The 15802-nt window shown below is 40.0% G+C and overlaps 1 protein-coding gene across 10 annotated transcripts in view; it reads left to right on the top strand.

The window, feature by feature from the left end:
- NEXMIF (neurite extension and migration factor) overlaps positions 1-15802 on the top strand; it is a 365486-nt gene that overhangs the window by 9988 nt on the left and 339696 nt on the right. Inside the window, exon 2 of one of the 10 annotated variants that reach the window (XM_084869416.1) lies at positions 8398-8487. The exons of the other annotated variants lie outside the window; for them this stretch is intronic. The gene's annotated coding sequence lies outside the window, so the exon portion shown is untranslated. The remainder of the gene's footprint in view (positions 1-8397; positions 8488-15802) is intronic. 10 annotated transcript variants of the gene reach the window in all.

Here is a 15802-nt window from a genome sequence, read left to right on the forward strand (position 1 = left end):
ATTTACTTTTTTCTTCTTTTTCCTATTTTTAAAGAACACCTTTCAGCATTTCATATAATATTGGTTTGGTGGTGACATACTCCTTTAGCTTTTTCGGATCTGTGAAGCTCTTTATCTGCCCTTCAATTCTAAATGATAATTTTGCTGATTAGAGTAATCTTGGTTGTAGGTTCTTGCTATTCATCACTTTGAATATTTCTTGTCATTCCTGTCTGGCCTGCATGGTTTCTGTTGAGAAATCAGCTGATAGTCGTATGGGTGCTCCCTTGTAGGTAACTAACTGTTTTTCTCTTGCCATGATGCTTGTAGGATTCTCTTTGTCTTTTGCTCTTGGCATTTTAATTATGATGTGTCTTGGTATGGTCCTCTTTGGATTCCTTTTGTTTGGGGTTCTGTGCGCTTCTTGGACTTGTAAGTCTATTTATTTCACTAGGTGGGGGAAGTTTTCTGTTATTTTTTCTTCAAATAGGTTTTCAGTGTCTTGCTCTCTCTCTTCTTCTGGAACACCCATAATTCTGATATTGGTACACTTGAAGTTGTCCCAGAGGCTTCTTACACTATCTTCAACTTTTTGGATTCTCTTCTCTTCTTGCTTCTGCCCCTTTCCTCTTTGTATTCCAGCTTTTTGACTTGTTTCTTGCATTCTTCTAGTCTGCTGTTGGGTCTCTGTATAATATTTTTTATTTCAGTCAATGTATGTTTAATTTCTAGTTGGTTCTTTTTTATATCCTCTAGGGTCTCGTTAAATTTATCAGCCTTTTCTAGGAAATTCTTGAAAAACCTTATAACCACGCTTTTGAACTCTATATCCAGTCTTTGTTCTCCTCCATTTTTTTGTTTGAGATCTGTTTCATTTTCTCTGCATTTTCGCTGTTTCCCTGAGTTGGTAGGGTCACTTTGTGGGCCTGGGTGTTCTATATGGTTCAATGGGTCAGCCTCACAGTTGCCTGATGTGGACACTCTTGGTGCACCCCTTTGTGGACTGTGTGTACAGCCTTGTTGTAGTTAAGTCTTGATTGTTGTTGGTGACACTGAGAGGAATTGACCCCCAGGCCAATTGGCTATGGTGACCCGCTGTGTCTATAATGAAAGAATTGCTGTGCTGGAGACATGTTTATGGGGGAGGAAGTGTTCTCATAGGGCTTTGGTACTCACTGAGTCTGTCTCTTGAACCTGTCCCTTATGAGAGTAGTTGAAATCTGGTGTCATCTCACATCGACCACTAAGATACACTAGTTTCCGAATCTCCGATGGGGGGGGCGGGGTGCAGTTCAGCTACTGTCTGAGGCCACCCAGCAGGAGCTACTGCAAGAACTACAGTTTTCTCCTGTTTGCTTGGGATTTGGCGGTTTTGTTGCTGGAGCTGCAATTTATATCATTAAGCTGCCACAATACAGGCCAGTTATATGAAATAGCAGCTGTGTGGTGCCTGGGCAGGTCTGTAGAATGTGTGGGGTGGGGCCTCGGGGCAGGGCCTCTGGGCAGGTCCTCAGGGTGGGGCGAAGTCTCAGGAAATCACTAGGCTGGGACATGGCAAACATTGATGGCTGCCATCAGCCTTCTCTGCCCTTCTGTATTTCCAAGTCCCTGCATTTCTAAGTCCCCACATCCCTGCGACCCAGCACAGTAAACAGTGATTGCTGCATGCACCTCTGCAAGAGAGTCATCCTCACTTTTGGATCCTATGGCCGACAGACCAGCTTCTCCCTATAGGCGTCTGGGTCCCCCGCATGACCCCACAAACTGGATTTCAAAGTGATCGGGAGCTTGTTTCCCTTCGGGTTGAAAAAAAGCCTCGTGCCCAGTCACCTGCCACCAGCCCGATTCGAGTGTCTCTGTACATAGGCTCCTCAGCTTTTCAGAGCTTGCGCACCTTTCTCTTTCAGCCAGCCTTCCCGTGTTTTTGGGTGGTAGATGTCCTGTATATTAGATGTAGTTTTGAAATTGTTGTGCGAGGTGGCAGACCAGGTGTTTACCTACGCCGCCATCTTGGTTTCTCCTTCATATGATTAGTTTTTTAAGAACCCTCAAAACCACTTTCCAGAATGTTTGTACATAACTTATACATTCTACTAGTACCAGCATTTTACCTGTTTGAGTAATCCTTGCCTTTTCTTTTAAGTCCCTTTATCCTCCCTCTTATAATACCACTAGAGGCTCAGTGCACAGATTTGTGTACCAGTGGGGTCCCTTGGCCTGGTCTGTATGGATAAGGCCAAAACTGGCTCTCCAACATCCTCTGAGAGCTCCCAGATTGCAAGAGGGCAGTTCTCAGGTGATGCACCTGGAATCAGAGAGGAGGGAGCCCGATTCCGGGGTGCTTAACCTGAGAACCGCACTTGCCAAGTCACCACAGCTTGGCAGCTCCTGCATTGAGCATCTGCCCCCTGGCGGTTAGTGTGTGTCATAGCTACTGGAAGGTTGGCTAGTTGGCCATTTTAGCTTCAACTGTCAAATATACTTGAGAAAACATGAGCAGCAAAGTTAATTATGTGACTCTTACTTTTACTCTTTTTGTTGTTCTTCCTCCCTGAGTTTCCAAATTCTTTTTTTTTAATATTTTCTTTCTGTCCTTTAGACATTCTTTTAATTCAACTTTATTGGCAACAAATTCTCATAGTTTGCTTTCATCTGAGAAGTTCTTGATTTCACCTTCATTCCTGAAGGATATTTTCACAGGATATAGGTCTCTGAATGGACTTCTTTTCTTCCAGCACTCAAAAAAGGTATCATTTCCTTCTGACATCCATAGATTTTGATGAGAAATCTTCTGTAATTGAAACTGTTCTCCCTCCCCCCCTTGGCCTTGTAGGTAAGACATCATCTCTTTATCATTGTTTTCAATATCTGTCTTTTAAAAAAATGTCTTTAGTTTTCAGAAGCTTGGCTGTGATGTATGTTGGCATGGATTTCTTTGGGTTCATCCAGTTTTGAATGGTCCTTCTTGAATCTGTACGCTTATGTCATTGAGCAATTTTGGGAGGATTTCAGCATTATTTCCTTGAATACATTTTCTATGCAGTCATCATTATCTTATTGTGACAGTTCTCTCTGCTGACACAAAAGTCAGATTTTAAAAAATAATTCCACCAGTCCCTGAGACTTTGTTTAGTTTTTCCAGTCAATTTTTTTCTATTGTTCAGAAAGTTACCAGATTATTTCCTCAGTCCTCTATATTCTTCTGTAGAGGTCATCTGTTGTTGTTGTTTTTATGCTTTAAAAGATGGTACTTTATTATTTCATCAGAATTCTTGGCGTTTTCACTTGGATGTCATCTCAAAGTCAATATGTCCTAGACCCAACTCACTATCTCTGAACTCATCTTTGCAGTCTATGACATGAGGAACAGCCCACCTCACTCCATATTTGCCCTACCTCCTGTCAGCTTCACCTTTCCCATGTCCTGTATCTCCACCTGTATCTCTGCGGTATGCCAAGCTCCTGATCTCTCACTGAGCCCACTGTACTACCCTCCTCAACAGCTTACTTTGGGCATGTTGATTTTGGCTAAGTGGAGAGAGCATTGGCCTTTGAATTGAAGGGTCCCTGGTTCAATTAGATTCTGGTCAAGGGTACCTAAGTTGCAGGCTCAATTCCCAGCCCTGGTCAATCTTGGCCCTGGTTGGGGTGCATGCAGGAGGCAACCAAATTGCTGTGTCTCTCTCACATCAATGTTTCTTGCTCTGTCTCTTCCCCTTCCTTCCATTTTCACTAAAAACCAATGGAAAAATATCCTCAGGTAAGGATTAACAACACATAATTTAGTTATTGTATTTTTTATTTCTAAAATTTCCACTTGGTTCTTTAATGCATCTTCTTTTTTCTGAGAATTTCTATTTTTCATTTGTTTCAAGAGAGTTTGTAATTGCTTATTGAGGTACTTTTTTATCATGACTATTTTAAAATCTTTGTCAGATAATTTTCATTTGTTTCAAGACAGTTTGTAATTGCTTATTGAGGTACTTTTTTTTAAATCATGACTATTTTAAAATCTTTGTCAGATAATTCTAATATTTCTGTCATCTTTGCTTTGGTTTTTCCCCCCCCACTCAGTTGGAGATCTTTCTCATTCTTATATGATGAGTGATTTTCTTTTCTTTCTTTTTCTTTCTTTTTCTTTCTTTCTTTCTTTTTTTTTTACAGAAACCTAGATATTTTTGTAATATATTATGAGACTCTGTGTCTTATTTGAATTTAATGTTTTAGCTAGCTTTCTCTGACACTGCTATAGCAGGGGAAGGCAGTATGTTGCCTTGTTAGTTACTGGTGAAAATATAAGTCTAGGTTCTTCATTCAGTTTCTGTTGACAATTAGAGAGCAGAGCTTCTCATTACTACTGAGTGAAGGGTTGAAATTCAGTCACATTTCAGATGTTTGATAATCATCTGTGGTTAGTGGCTGCCATATTGTATAACACATATGTGGGACATTTATCACCATCCTGGGAAGGCTGGGGGTTTAAAAGGGAGCTTTTTTCTATAGGAATTGAAGTTTGGACTTAGATACTGTGGTACAGGTAGAATTATGTAAGAATTTATATTGGATCTGAGGTGTATGGCTGGGGTTTAGTTCCAAAACCTGAGATGCTATGAGTATTAGAGAGATATAAGCACAGGGAAGTCAGCTGGACAGTATGGACCCAGTAGAGTTGTTAGAAATTCTGTTTACCATACTATTAACTAAGTTTCTTTCTATCAACTCTTGTAACAGAGGTGGAATAACATGCTGCAGATTCTCGTACCACTCCATTTTGTTAAAAGGAAAGCCTCCCCTATTGGTTAGAAGTTACTTGGTTTATTTATAGCAACAAACACCACCTCTGTGACTGAAATGATTATTTATTGAGGAAATATTAACAAAAAAGAGTAGTTTATGAAAGGGATATTGATTCAGTTTGTAGAATCTATGGTTTATTTGGCATCTTGGTGGCCCTGTGCTCTTATCCTCAGCCAGGTGGGAACATTTTTGAAAGAGCTCTTTCTTTCACAGAACTCCATGTTGACTTGTTAGTACTTTTGTCCAAGGCCCAGAGAATCAGTCGACCCCATTACACAGCTTCTTTGTGCACTGGCATAACTGTTGCCTTTTCAGTCTCTCTTTGCTTAGACTTGTAGTGGTATCCTTAATGTAAATACACTGTTTTCAATTTCACTTACTAGCTCTCTATATTTGTGTATACATCTCTATGTGCTTCTTTTTGTGGGCCACCTATATACTGTACTATAATCCAACAGGCAAGGGAAGAGATGTATCCATTGCCTGATGGATGCTTTGTATGTATAGTATATAAGTAACATTCCTTTTTTCATAACAAATTCTGAATTTGCAAAACTGTAGCCTTGACATGTTAAGATGTTTCATAAATTACATAGTCATATTCATTTGGCTGAATAGTTGAAAAGAAGGTGAATAGTGACAGTGTTATAGTGAGCTTTCAGATATATGTAGCTTGACTTAAAATTAGGCAAAAACACATACACATCTGAGGAAGAAGTAGTTTAGAAGTTAGGCTGCAAAGAGAAATATAAGCATGCTTTATAATTCAAGGCCAAGGTGTTAGTTGTTAAATCCTAGATCATGACTTACCTATATCATTCCATATGTGTATTTGTGGGGAAGAGGTGAGAGTGCCTGGTTTGTTACTCAGAGATATGGAAATGATATAGAGTGCTCACCAAAAATCTCAATTGGTCACTTTGTTTCTCAAGAAGGCTCCAAATACACCACTTAATTTTGAAGACAGTGATCACCAGTTAAGCAGAAGAGCCAAAAGATCAGGATACTGCTATGCAGATCTGTATAGAGAACCTGAAATTAGCCTTCCTTGCCATTGAACTCACCCTTTTTCTTTCTTTCTTTCTTTCTTTCTTTCTTTCTTTCTTTCTTTCTTTCTTTCTTTCTTTCTTTCTTTCTTCTTTCTTTCTTTCTTTCTTTTCTTTTCTTTTCTTTTCTTTTCTTTTCTTTTCTTTTTTAAATCTTTATTGTTTAGATTATTATATTTGTTCCTCTTCCCACCCCCCCCATAGCTCCCCTCCACCCGGGTCTTACCCCACCTCATGCCCTCACCCCCCCACCCCCCAACTATCCTCATCCATAGGTGTATGATTTTTGTCCAGTTTCTTCCCGAACCCTCCATACACCTTTCTCCCCTAGGACTGTCAGGCCACTCCCTTTCTATGCCCCTGATTCCATTATATTTACCAGTTTATTCTGTTCATCAGATTTTTTATTCACTTGATTTTTAGATTCACTTGTTGATAGATATGTATTTGTTGTTCATAATTTTTATATTTACTTTTTTATTCGTCCTCTTCTTAAAGAATACCTTTCAGCATTTCATATAATCCTGGTTTGGCAGTGATGAACTCCTTTAGCTTTTTCGGATCTGTGTTGCTCTTTATCTGCCCTTCAATTCTGAATGATAGCTTTTTTGGGTAGAGTAATCTTGGTTGTAGGTTCTTGCTATTCATCACTTTGAATATTTCTTGCCATTCCTATCTGGCCTGCATGATTTCTGTTGAGAAATCAGCTGATTGTCATATGGGTGCTCCCTTGTAGGTAACTAACTGTTTTTCTCTTGCTGCTTGTAAGATTCTCTCTTTGTCTTTTGCTCTTGGTATTTTAATTATGATGTGCCTTGGTGTGGACCTCTTTGGATTCCTTTTGTTTGTGGTTCTGTGTGCTTCTTGGACTTGTCAGTCTATTTCTTTCACCTGGTGGGGGAAGTTTTCTGTCATTATTTCTTCAAATAGTTTTCAGTATCTTGCTCTCTCTCTTCTTCTGGAACCCCCATAATTTGGATGTTAGTCCACTTGAAGTTGTCCCAGAGGCTACTTACACTATCTTCATATTTTTGGATTCTTTTTTCTTTTTTCTTTTCCAGTTGGATGTTTTTGGTTTCTTTGTATTTCAAATCTTTGACTTGATTTTTGTGATCCTCTAGTCTGCTGTTAGATCTCTGTATATTATTTTTTATATCAGTCAGTGTATGCTTAATTTCTAGTTGGTCCTTTTTCATATCCTCGAGGGTCTCACTAAAATTATCAGCCTTTTCTAGAAAATTCCTGAAAAACCTTATAACCGTGGTTCTGAACTCTATATCCAGTAGTTTGCTTTCCTCCATTTCTGTCATTTGTGACCTGTTTCTTTGTCTTCACATTTTGGCTGCTACCCTGTGTTGATAGATTGGCTTTGTATGCTAGGTGTCCTATAGGGCCCAATGGCTCAGCCTCCCCATTTACCTGAGGTGGACACTCTTGGTGCCCCCCTTTCTGGGCTGTGTGTACAGTCTTGTGGCAGTTAAGCCTTGATTGTTGTTGGTATCACTGGGAGGAATTGACCTCCAGGTCAATTGGCTGTGAGGATCAACTATGTCTACGATGGAAGAACTTCTGTGCTGGAGACAAGACTTGCTTCAGTGGGGCTTTGGTGCTCACTAAGTCTGCCCCTGATTGCGTCCCTTATGGATCTGAGGAGTTGTAATCTGGATGGTCCTACTCTGACCCCTGGATACACTGGCTCTTGGATTGCCAAGGAGGTGCTAATTTAGCCTCTGCCTGAGGCAACCCAGAAGGAGCTATGGAGAGAACTGCAGATTTCTCTTCTTTGGGTTTTGGAGGTGCCCAGATGAGGCCCAGCTGTGAAGCAAGGCAAGCTGCTGTAGAGCCTTGGACCTTCTATTGGATGTTCTGGGTCTCTCTGCCTCAGCTGCAGTTTGATAGGTAAGTTTAGATTTCAAAGGACCAGGCCATTCATATGTAAAAAACCTCTGTGCACAGCTTGGATGGGGCAGAGTCTCAGGGTGGAGCAAACAGCAATGGGTTCCCATCAGCCCTGCCCTAAGAGGCCCCCAGGTCTCAGTGTCCCTCTGTAATCGGTGCAAGCACCTCTGAGAGAAAGTTGCCCTCAAGTTCCACCCGCTGCCAGACAGTCCAGTTTCTCTCCATATGAGTCTGGGTCCCCAGAGTCTCGCTCGGAACTGGAGTTCAGAACAGCTGGGAGTTTGTGTTTGCCTCCAGCTTGAAAAAGCCAGCCACATACTCAGTTGCCAGCCCTCTCCAAGTGCACGCCTCCATACCTTTGCACTTTATTTCTGCAGCTCCTCTGTGTCTCAGTGTGCTTTTCTCTTCCCTTCTACTTGTAGAATTTCCACTTAGCCAGCCTTCATGTGGTTCTGGATGATGTTCATTTTGTCTTTTAGTTGTAGTTTTGAAGTGGTTTTGCAAGGCGGCAAGTTCAGGTGTTTACCTATGCCACCATCTTGTTTTCTCCTCACCTTTTTCTGTAAACCACTGTGTTGTTGTGGTTGTTGTTTTTGCCTTATTTCAATAATACTTTAGTAGCTACATGTATTTAGCACCTGAATAAATGGAAAGACCCATTTGTTTATTGTCTAAGGTGCTGATGTCATTATATTGCTGACCCCAATGATTCATGAATCAAGGCCAAGTCACTTCTAGTCAATCGCTGAAAGATGCTGAAAAGCAGGTAGGTAAACTATTCTCCTCTTCCTGATTTTCATCTCCACATTCTACCCTCAGGTATCTTCCAGGACATTCGTTAATGGAGGCCTACAGTGGATGCAGCTAACACCAGGAATGGGATACTTTATTTTCTATAAACTTAATTTATTAGATGGAAAAATTCACAGGCCTGCTCTAGTTAGCTAGGCCACATACAAGACATATTACACTGTTGGAGAGTAGGAATTTTTTAAAAAATATATTTTATTGATATTTTACAGAGAGGAGGAAGGGAGAGAGATAGAGAGCTAGAAACGTCGATGAGAGAGAAACATCGACCAGCTGCCTCTTGCACACCCCCTACCGGGGATGTGCCCACAACCAATGTACCTGCCCTTGACCGGAATCGAACCTGGGACCTTTCAGTCTGCAGACTGATGCTCTACCACTGAGCCAAACTGGTTTCGGCGAGAGAGGGAATTTTTGAGCATGCTTTCTCCTAGTCGACTTGGCCTTGAATACCAGCTGCACCTCAAAAAATAAGACTACTCCCATTCCAGAGAGGCCATGGACTATGCCCCATATAGAGTTGTCAGTGATGATACCAGGCCAGGCCTTGAGATATGGTCTCATGGCCCCTTCCCAGCACGTAGGCCTTCTTTCATAGATCACTGTCAGCTTTCTTGAGAACAGGATGACCCTGTAAATAACATGATCATCAATAACATGTCTCTGATATTATTTAAGAAAAACTGTTTTGTCTTAAATTACTTACTCTGCAAAAACAAGATGTGGTAAATGGGTTTAAAAGCAGTCCTGCACAAAGGGTCAGGGCTACTCTCTGGACTCCCTGCATGGAGAAATGCAAAGCAGTTGTCGGCCGGCTAATAAAGTTTCCCTAAATTTTAATTTGGTCTGGACTCTAGTTGTCATTCACTCGCATTCGCTCCACAACAACACTTTTAAATGAAAACCATTTTGGCATAATATGCTCTGAAAGGAAGAGTGTGATCCTAGGCATGCCCTTTATTTTTCCCTCTGTTCTTTTTGACTTTCTCATCCTTCCTCTGATCTGCATGACTCTGACCCAATCTCCCAATAACCCTTTAGGAGGCCCTTTGTAATTAACTTCTCCCTGCTCTATCCCATCTACGTATGGCACTGAAATGCTGTGTGTCACCTGGTGAAAGGCATCATTGGCCACAATGTGCCTGGAAGAAAATACTGGGGGGCCAGCTGTTTCCACACCCATAGGTAGAAGGACTGCTTAAACAGCTGGGACAGCCTGAGGTTGGAAAGGCCACAGCAGATGATAGGGCAGAGAACTTCTGTCTGGGCTTGTTGCTGAGATGGTCAGGTGAGGGAGACAGCTGTATGTTCAGTGGTCCTGAGGAAATGAAAACTCGGACTTGTCTGTCTTTATTCAGGAGACAGAATTATGTTAAGGAAACATGGGCACTACAGCTGCCAATAACACCTTAAAATTTTATATCCCCTCTCTTCTAAAGGAGTCAGAGGGCTCCTGTGTTTTATTTCATTTGGCCTCACAAACAACCTCATGGACTTAGAAATGGTAAATATTGAAGACCACAGAGTACATGTTCATTCCATTCTCTGGGCTTCAGAGTTTTCAAACTGAAATGAGAGTTTAGAGCTCATCTCTAAGGTCTTTTCCCACAGTAACAGTTTTCATGATGGTAGCATTTTTATATGGAGGATTTCAGTATCAGATACATTAAATAAAGTTGCCCAAAGCCACATTGTAAATCAAAGAGAGTGATAATTACAGGTCAATACCTGATCTTTTCCCTTAGATTGCCCTATCAGTGGTCTATTTGAGCATTTAGAAAAGGGGGACTCTTGCTTCTGAATGCACAAAGCTCATGTTTACTTATTCCATTTAGCACTCTCATTTACCTGACCACCTTCCCAACCTACACTCCTTACTGATCAGCAGGGCCTTTAACCTTTGCCCTAGGATCCATATCTTGTTTGACTACAGCTGTTTTCCTGGCATAGTGTGTGGCTGGATATAAGGTCATTGCTACCCTTAGACAGCAAAATCTGGAGTTAATGCTTCAGTTTCGTCAGCTCAGACAGTTCTGTGGCTCTGGGTGTGGCAGAAAGTTAGGGAAGGAAGAACCATTCAAAAACATCATATTGTGGGGTGCCCACAAAAAGCAAGGGGAGCTTGGGCATGTGTGTGGGGAAGGCTAACAGAAAGGGAAAATCAAGAGACAATGAGTTGCTGAAACCGGTTTGGCTCAGTGGATAGAGCGTCGGTCTTCAGACTGAAGGGTCCCAGGTTTGATTCCAGTCAAGGGCATGTACCTTGGTTGTGGGCACATCCCCGGTGGGGGGTGTGCAGGAGGCAGCAGGTAGATGTTTCTCTCTCATCGATGTTTCTAGCTTTCTATCCCTCTCCCTTCCTTTCTGTAAAAAAAAATCAATAAAAATATATTTAAAAAAAAGAGACAATAAGTTGATAAAAGCACATGGATTCAATTGTACAGCAAAGAGCCAAGATGACTAAGATTTATTTGGAGTTATGGGTAAAAATGGCATTTATGACTTTGACAGGGATTTAATTTGGGGAGAGGGCTGTAGGGGGAAATGAAAAGTTTCATCTAAACAGGCTCAGCTTTTTTAATAAGACATTTAGTTTAAGAAATGTTGTAAGCTGAGTACTCTGAAGGAATGTTTAGAGAACTCTATTACCCATATGATTCCTGGAAACCAGTAAGAATTTGACTCAGGAAGTCATGGCAGAGGTGTTTTGTGGTGGTATAACAGCCACTTTGGAAACCAAGATGGAAAATTTGTCCCTACAAGGATAAGCACTTGGGGAAGACTCACTGGAAGTTTCTATCTGAATAAATCAATGAAACTGAGTAAGATTTTAAGTACATTTGATGATTGATGGAACACCCAGCAACTTCCATCTTTGGATGGATCCATTTGCTAAGTCTTTGGCTTATGCTCTAGTACAGGGATTTGTTTATTACTTTTGGGCAAGAATTTCCCAAGGTTCCCAGGGTCTCTGTCTATCTTATCACAGTTACTGTCTCTTTCACTTACCTTTGTCCTATTACTTTTATGTCTTTTTCATTTTCCTATTTTGAGATTAAATTAATTTATCATTTGTCAAAATAATCCATGGACATTTTACAGATTTTAAAAATACAGAAAAGAAATAATTGACATTTGGCTTTGAAAAGGATTTATGTTTTTATTTTGAATAAGTAGAAAAGTACTGAAAAGCATAGAGAATCAATGATATAACAAACACAACTGGATCTCTACTCAAAATTGATAAACAACATTTCTTGTGTGGTAAGAACACTTAACATATCTACCTACTTAAAAACTTATTAAATGTACAATACAGCATTGTTAAGTACAGGCACTTTGTTGTTCATCAGATCTCTAGAACTTATTCATGTTGCATAACAACTGTTACTATTTAAAAAAAATATATATATTATTTATTTTTTGCAGAGAGGAAGGTAGAAGGATAGAGAGTTAGAAACATCGATGATATCCATCAGCTGCTTCCTGCACACCCCCTACTGGTGGTGTGCCCGCAACCAAGGTACATGCCCTTAACCGGAATCGAACCCAGGACCCTTCAGTCTGCAGTCAGATGCTCTTTCCACTGAGTCAAACAAGTTAGGGCTGTTATGATTTTTAACACTGTTTGCTTTAGATATTTTTTTCCAGTGGGAGAAATAAAATGTTACAATTTAATTTCTGTCCCCTATTTTCAGCCCTATTCCTCTCCAATCATTCCCAGAGGAAAAGATAAATTTGTATGTATTCTTCCATTTCACTTTTATACTTTTTACATATATGTATCTGTGTGTATATAGTTATATATAAATTATGTTTTTATTAATTTACATAGGTAATATCTTAATGTATATGTCATTCTGCAGCTAGGTTTATTTTCTTTCATTCAAAATCTTGTTTGGGGATGTATTCTATTTTTCTTTTTACATTTCCCTTTTCCACTGCGTCCTAGAGCCAATAATATTTACATTGCCTTTTCAAGATATTTTGTATGAATACCTTAATCAATAAAAATTTTGAAATAAAAGATATTTTGTATGATAAAATAATATATAATCATGTTACAAGTAAATTGAAAATCCAATCAGTACTGTCTGGTGTTGCTCAGTGGTTAGAGCATCAGCCCACACACTGAAGGGTAGAGGGCACATACCTGGGTTGCAGGTTTGATCCCTGGCTCCAGTAAAGGCACGTGCTGGAGACAACCAATGGAGTTTCTCTCTCACATTGTTGTCTCTCTCTCCACCTTCCTCCCTCCCTTCCATTCTCTAGAAATCAATGGAAAAAAGATTCCTGGGTGAGGTTTAACAACAACAAAAAGAAATAAAAGAAAAAAATCCCACTAATTGATAATTACTGGGATCAGAGAGCTCAAAGTCCTACTTTAGACTTCAATTTGCCAAGGCTCTATGCAGTTCAGCCAGGCCAGTAATTTGGCTATAAAATATTGACTAATCCTTCCTTATCAGTCTCCTACATTTTATGAAGGAGTAACAGAGTCCCAAAGAATGAAATTGACTTAGCAAGGGCACATGTCATTTAATATTATACTCAAAAGTCCTGTAACCCTATTCTGTACGTGAAACCTTTCCTTAGTAAAAAAAAAATGAACAAAATACAAGAAAAAAGATATAAAAACTGCAATTTTATAAGAATTATCAATATTAATAAATTGTGGGAAATACAGAAAAATAAAGAAATCAAGGACTGATCATTTTAATATTTTGACCTTCTTATTTATTTTACTGTACATTATTTGTTTCTATGGTTATAACTTATCTTGCTTGTCCCCTTTTAACATTATAATGTCATAATGCAGTTTTTGAAAGGTAGATTTGTACATGGAAATCTTCCCAGTGAATCATTTTTAAACAATTTAGCTATTTAGCCATGTCCACCAATGGTCATTAGTGCCAATTCAATGCCAACAGAAATTAACAATTTGGGGTGCAATGAAGAAGGAAATTTATTCAGTGCAAACAGCTCAATTGTGGTATAGCATGGCTATGAGAACAGCATGGCTGTGTAACAGCTTAAGTGTTACAGCTCAATTATGAAACAGTATGACTGTAAAACAGCATGGCTATAAGGAGGCCCTGGGGCTAGGCAACCCTGGGGAGAATTCCTTGGAGAGAGGTCCCTATCTGGCTAGACAGCTCTGATATGCACCAGTCTGCTCTATTCTGTCATGTGCCAGTTTGCTCTGCTCTGCTGACACAGCTTAGGTGTTTCAGCTCCAGCTGAGGAAACAACATCTTCAGCCTTTAGTGGAAAGGAAAAATGCACTCTTCAAGCCACAGAGGGTGTCCCTGTCCATGGTTCCTGATTGGTTCATCCTTGTGCAAATGAGGACCCCAAATGCTCAGTTTGATTGATCCAAAATGCACTGCCCTGATTGGTCAGAATGGAGCCACTCTGATTGGTTGGTGACGATGTTGATGGAGATATAGCTACACAGCTCTCTAATTGGACAAGGATAGTCTCAGACCTGTTGTTTGAAACAATTTCAGTAGTTTGCTTATAAGGGCAGGCAGTTCAGTATGTGAGGCAGAGGATTCAGTGCAGGATCCTCCCTGAAATTTAATTTGTGTGAGAAGCGACTATTTAAAAACAATTGGTAGGTTCTGTTTTTAAATTTGAGCCCTTTTGGCTACCAGGAGCCCTTCTTAGTAGGTATTTTCTTTCTCAGAGCCAACACTTCCTTCTTTTAATCAGAACTTGTTGACAAACATGGAGGGAAACTGTGGTGTGATGGATCATTTATATTCTTCATGTAACCATTATTGGAGTTCCTGTAGGAGGTTTTAACTATTTGGTTATACATGAATAGCTTGACAAATATATTGAACAAATTAGAATAACAAATTGCAACCCAGACCTTAAAATAACTCCAAGTATAGTTGGTAGCCAGCTGAAAATGTCAGCAAATGTAAATCCTAACCAGCCATTGACACTGGAAATAAAACTGAAATGCCCCTTAAGGGATTTGGTAATATTAAGGAGTTTGTTTGCCTTTTCGAATTCTACCTGGGAAGAAGTATTTATCCAAGAACAGCCGGCTGTATTGGATATAGTACAAGCTCCTCCTTAGGCTGTAAACACATAATCAAGGGTGACTCTGTTGTTGAGGACTACTCATGCTCAGGAGTATAAATATGTTTGCTGGGCTCAAAAGGCTCTGGCTGTTGAATGATCAGTTTCATATTGTATCTAATTAAGAATTACCAAAGCCACCCTATGAGCATACAATTCTGAGAAAGAAATTGCCCTTATCTCCTAAAAAACTGTGAAGTCTCATTCCACAGAGAAGCCATACTAGTTATCTTCATACACAGATGGATCCTCATCAGGGTAGTAATCTACTATGGTAAGGTCCCTTTTTTCCTCTGATGTGAACATTGAGGGCTCAGTGTTATCATTTTGAGGATAGAAAAAGAGGATGTCAAGTGACCTAAAAGGCATTGCCCAATCAGTCTCCAACTGTCTAGACAAGTGGTTCTCAACCTTCCTAATGCCGCAACCCTTTAATACAGTACCTCATGTTGTGGTGACCCCCAACCATAAAATTATTTTCATTGCTACTTCATAACTGTAATTTTGCTACTGTTATGAATCATAATGTAAATACCTGTGTTTTCCGATGGTCTTAGGCAACCCTGCTGGCAGTTCTCAACCTGTGGGTCATGAGCCACAGGTTGAGAACCTCTGCTATAGAGCCTAAGACCATCAGAAAACTCAGATATTTACATTACAATTCATAACAGTAGTAAAATTGCAGTTATGAAGTAGCAACAAAAATAATTTTATGGTTAGGGGTCACCACAACATGAGGAACTATATTAAAGGGTTGCGGTATTAGGAAGGTTGAGAACTACTGGGCTAGACCCGTGGTCAGCAAACTGTGGCTCTCAAGCCACGTGCGGTTCTTTGGTCCCTTGAGTGTGGCTCTTCCACAAAATACCATGGCCTGGGCGAGTCTATTTTGAAGAAGTGGCATTAGAAGAAGTTTAAGTTTAAAAAATTTGGCTCTCAAAAGAAATTTTGATCATTGTACTGTTGATATTTGGCTCTGTTGACTAATGAGTTTGCTGACCACTGGTCTAGACAATCAAATGCCAAGGCTTATTTTTACAATCAGTGGGAGCAGAAAGAATGCCTTCAACAGTTTGTTCATTTCTTAATTCATTAACAGGAAGGAAGGTGAGAACATTTCCCAACCAGGACTCCAGTCTGGTTTGAACATACTTGTAGGAGTTCTTTCCAGTGTGTTT

The sequence above is a fragment of the Pipistrellus hanaki genome (genome assembly GCF_964339955.1).
Source record: "Pipistrellus hanaki genome assembly, chromosome: X".
NCBI classification, from domain to species: domain Eukaryota; kingdom Metazoa; phylum Chordata; class Mammalia; order Chiroptera; family Vespertilionidae; genus Pipistrellus; species Pipistrellus hanaki.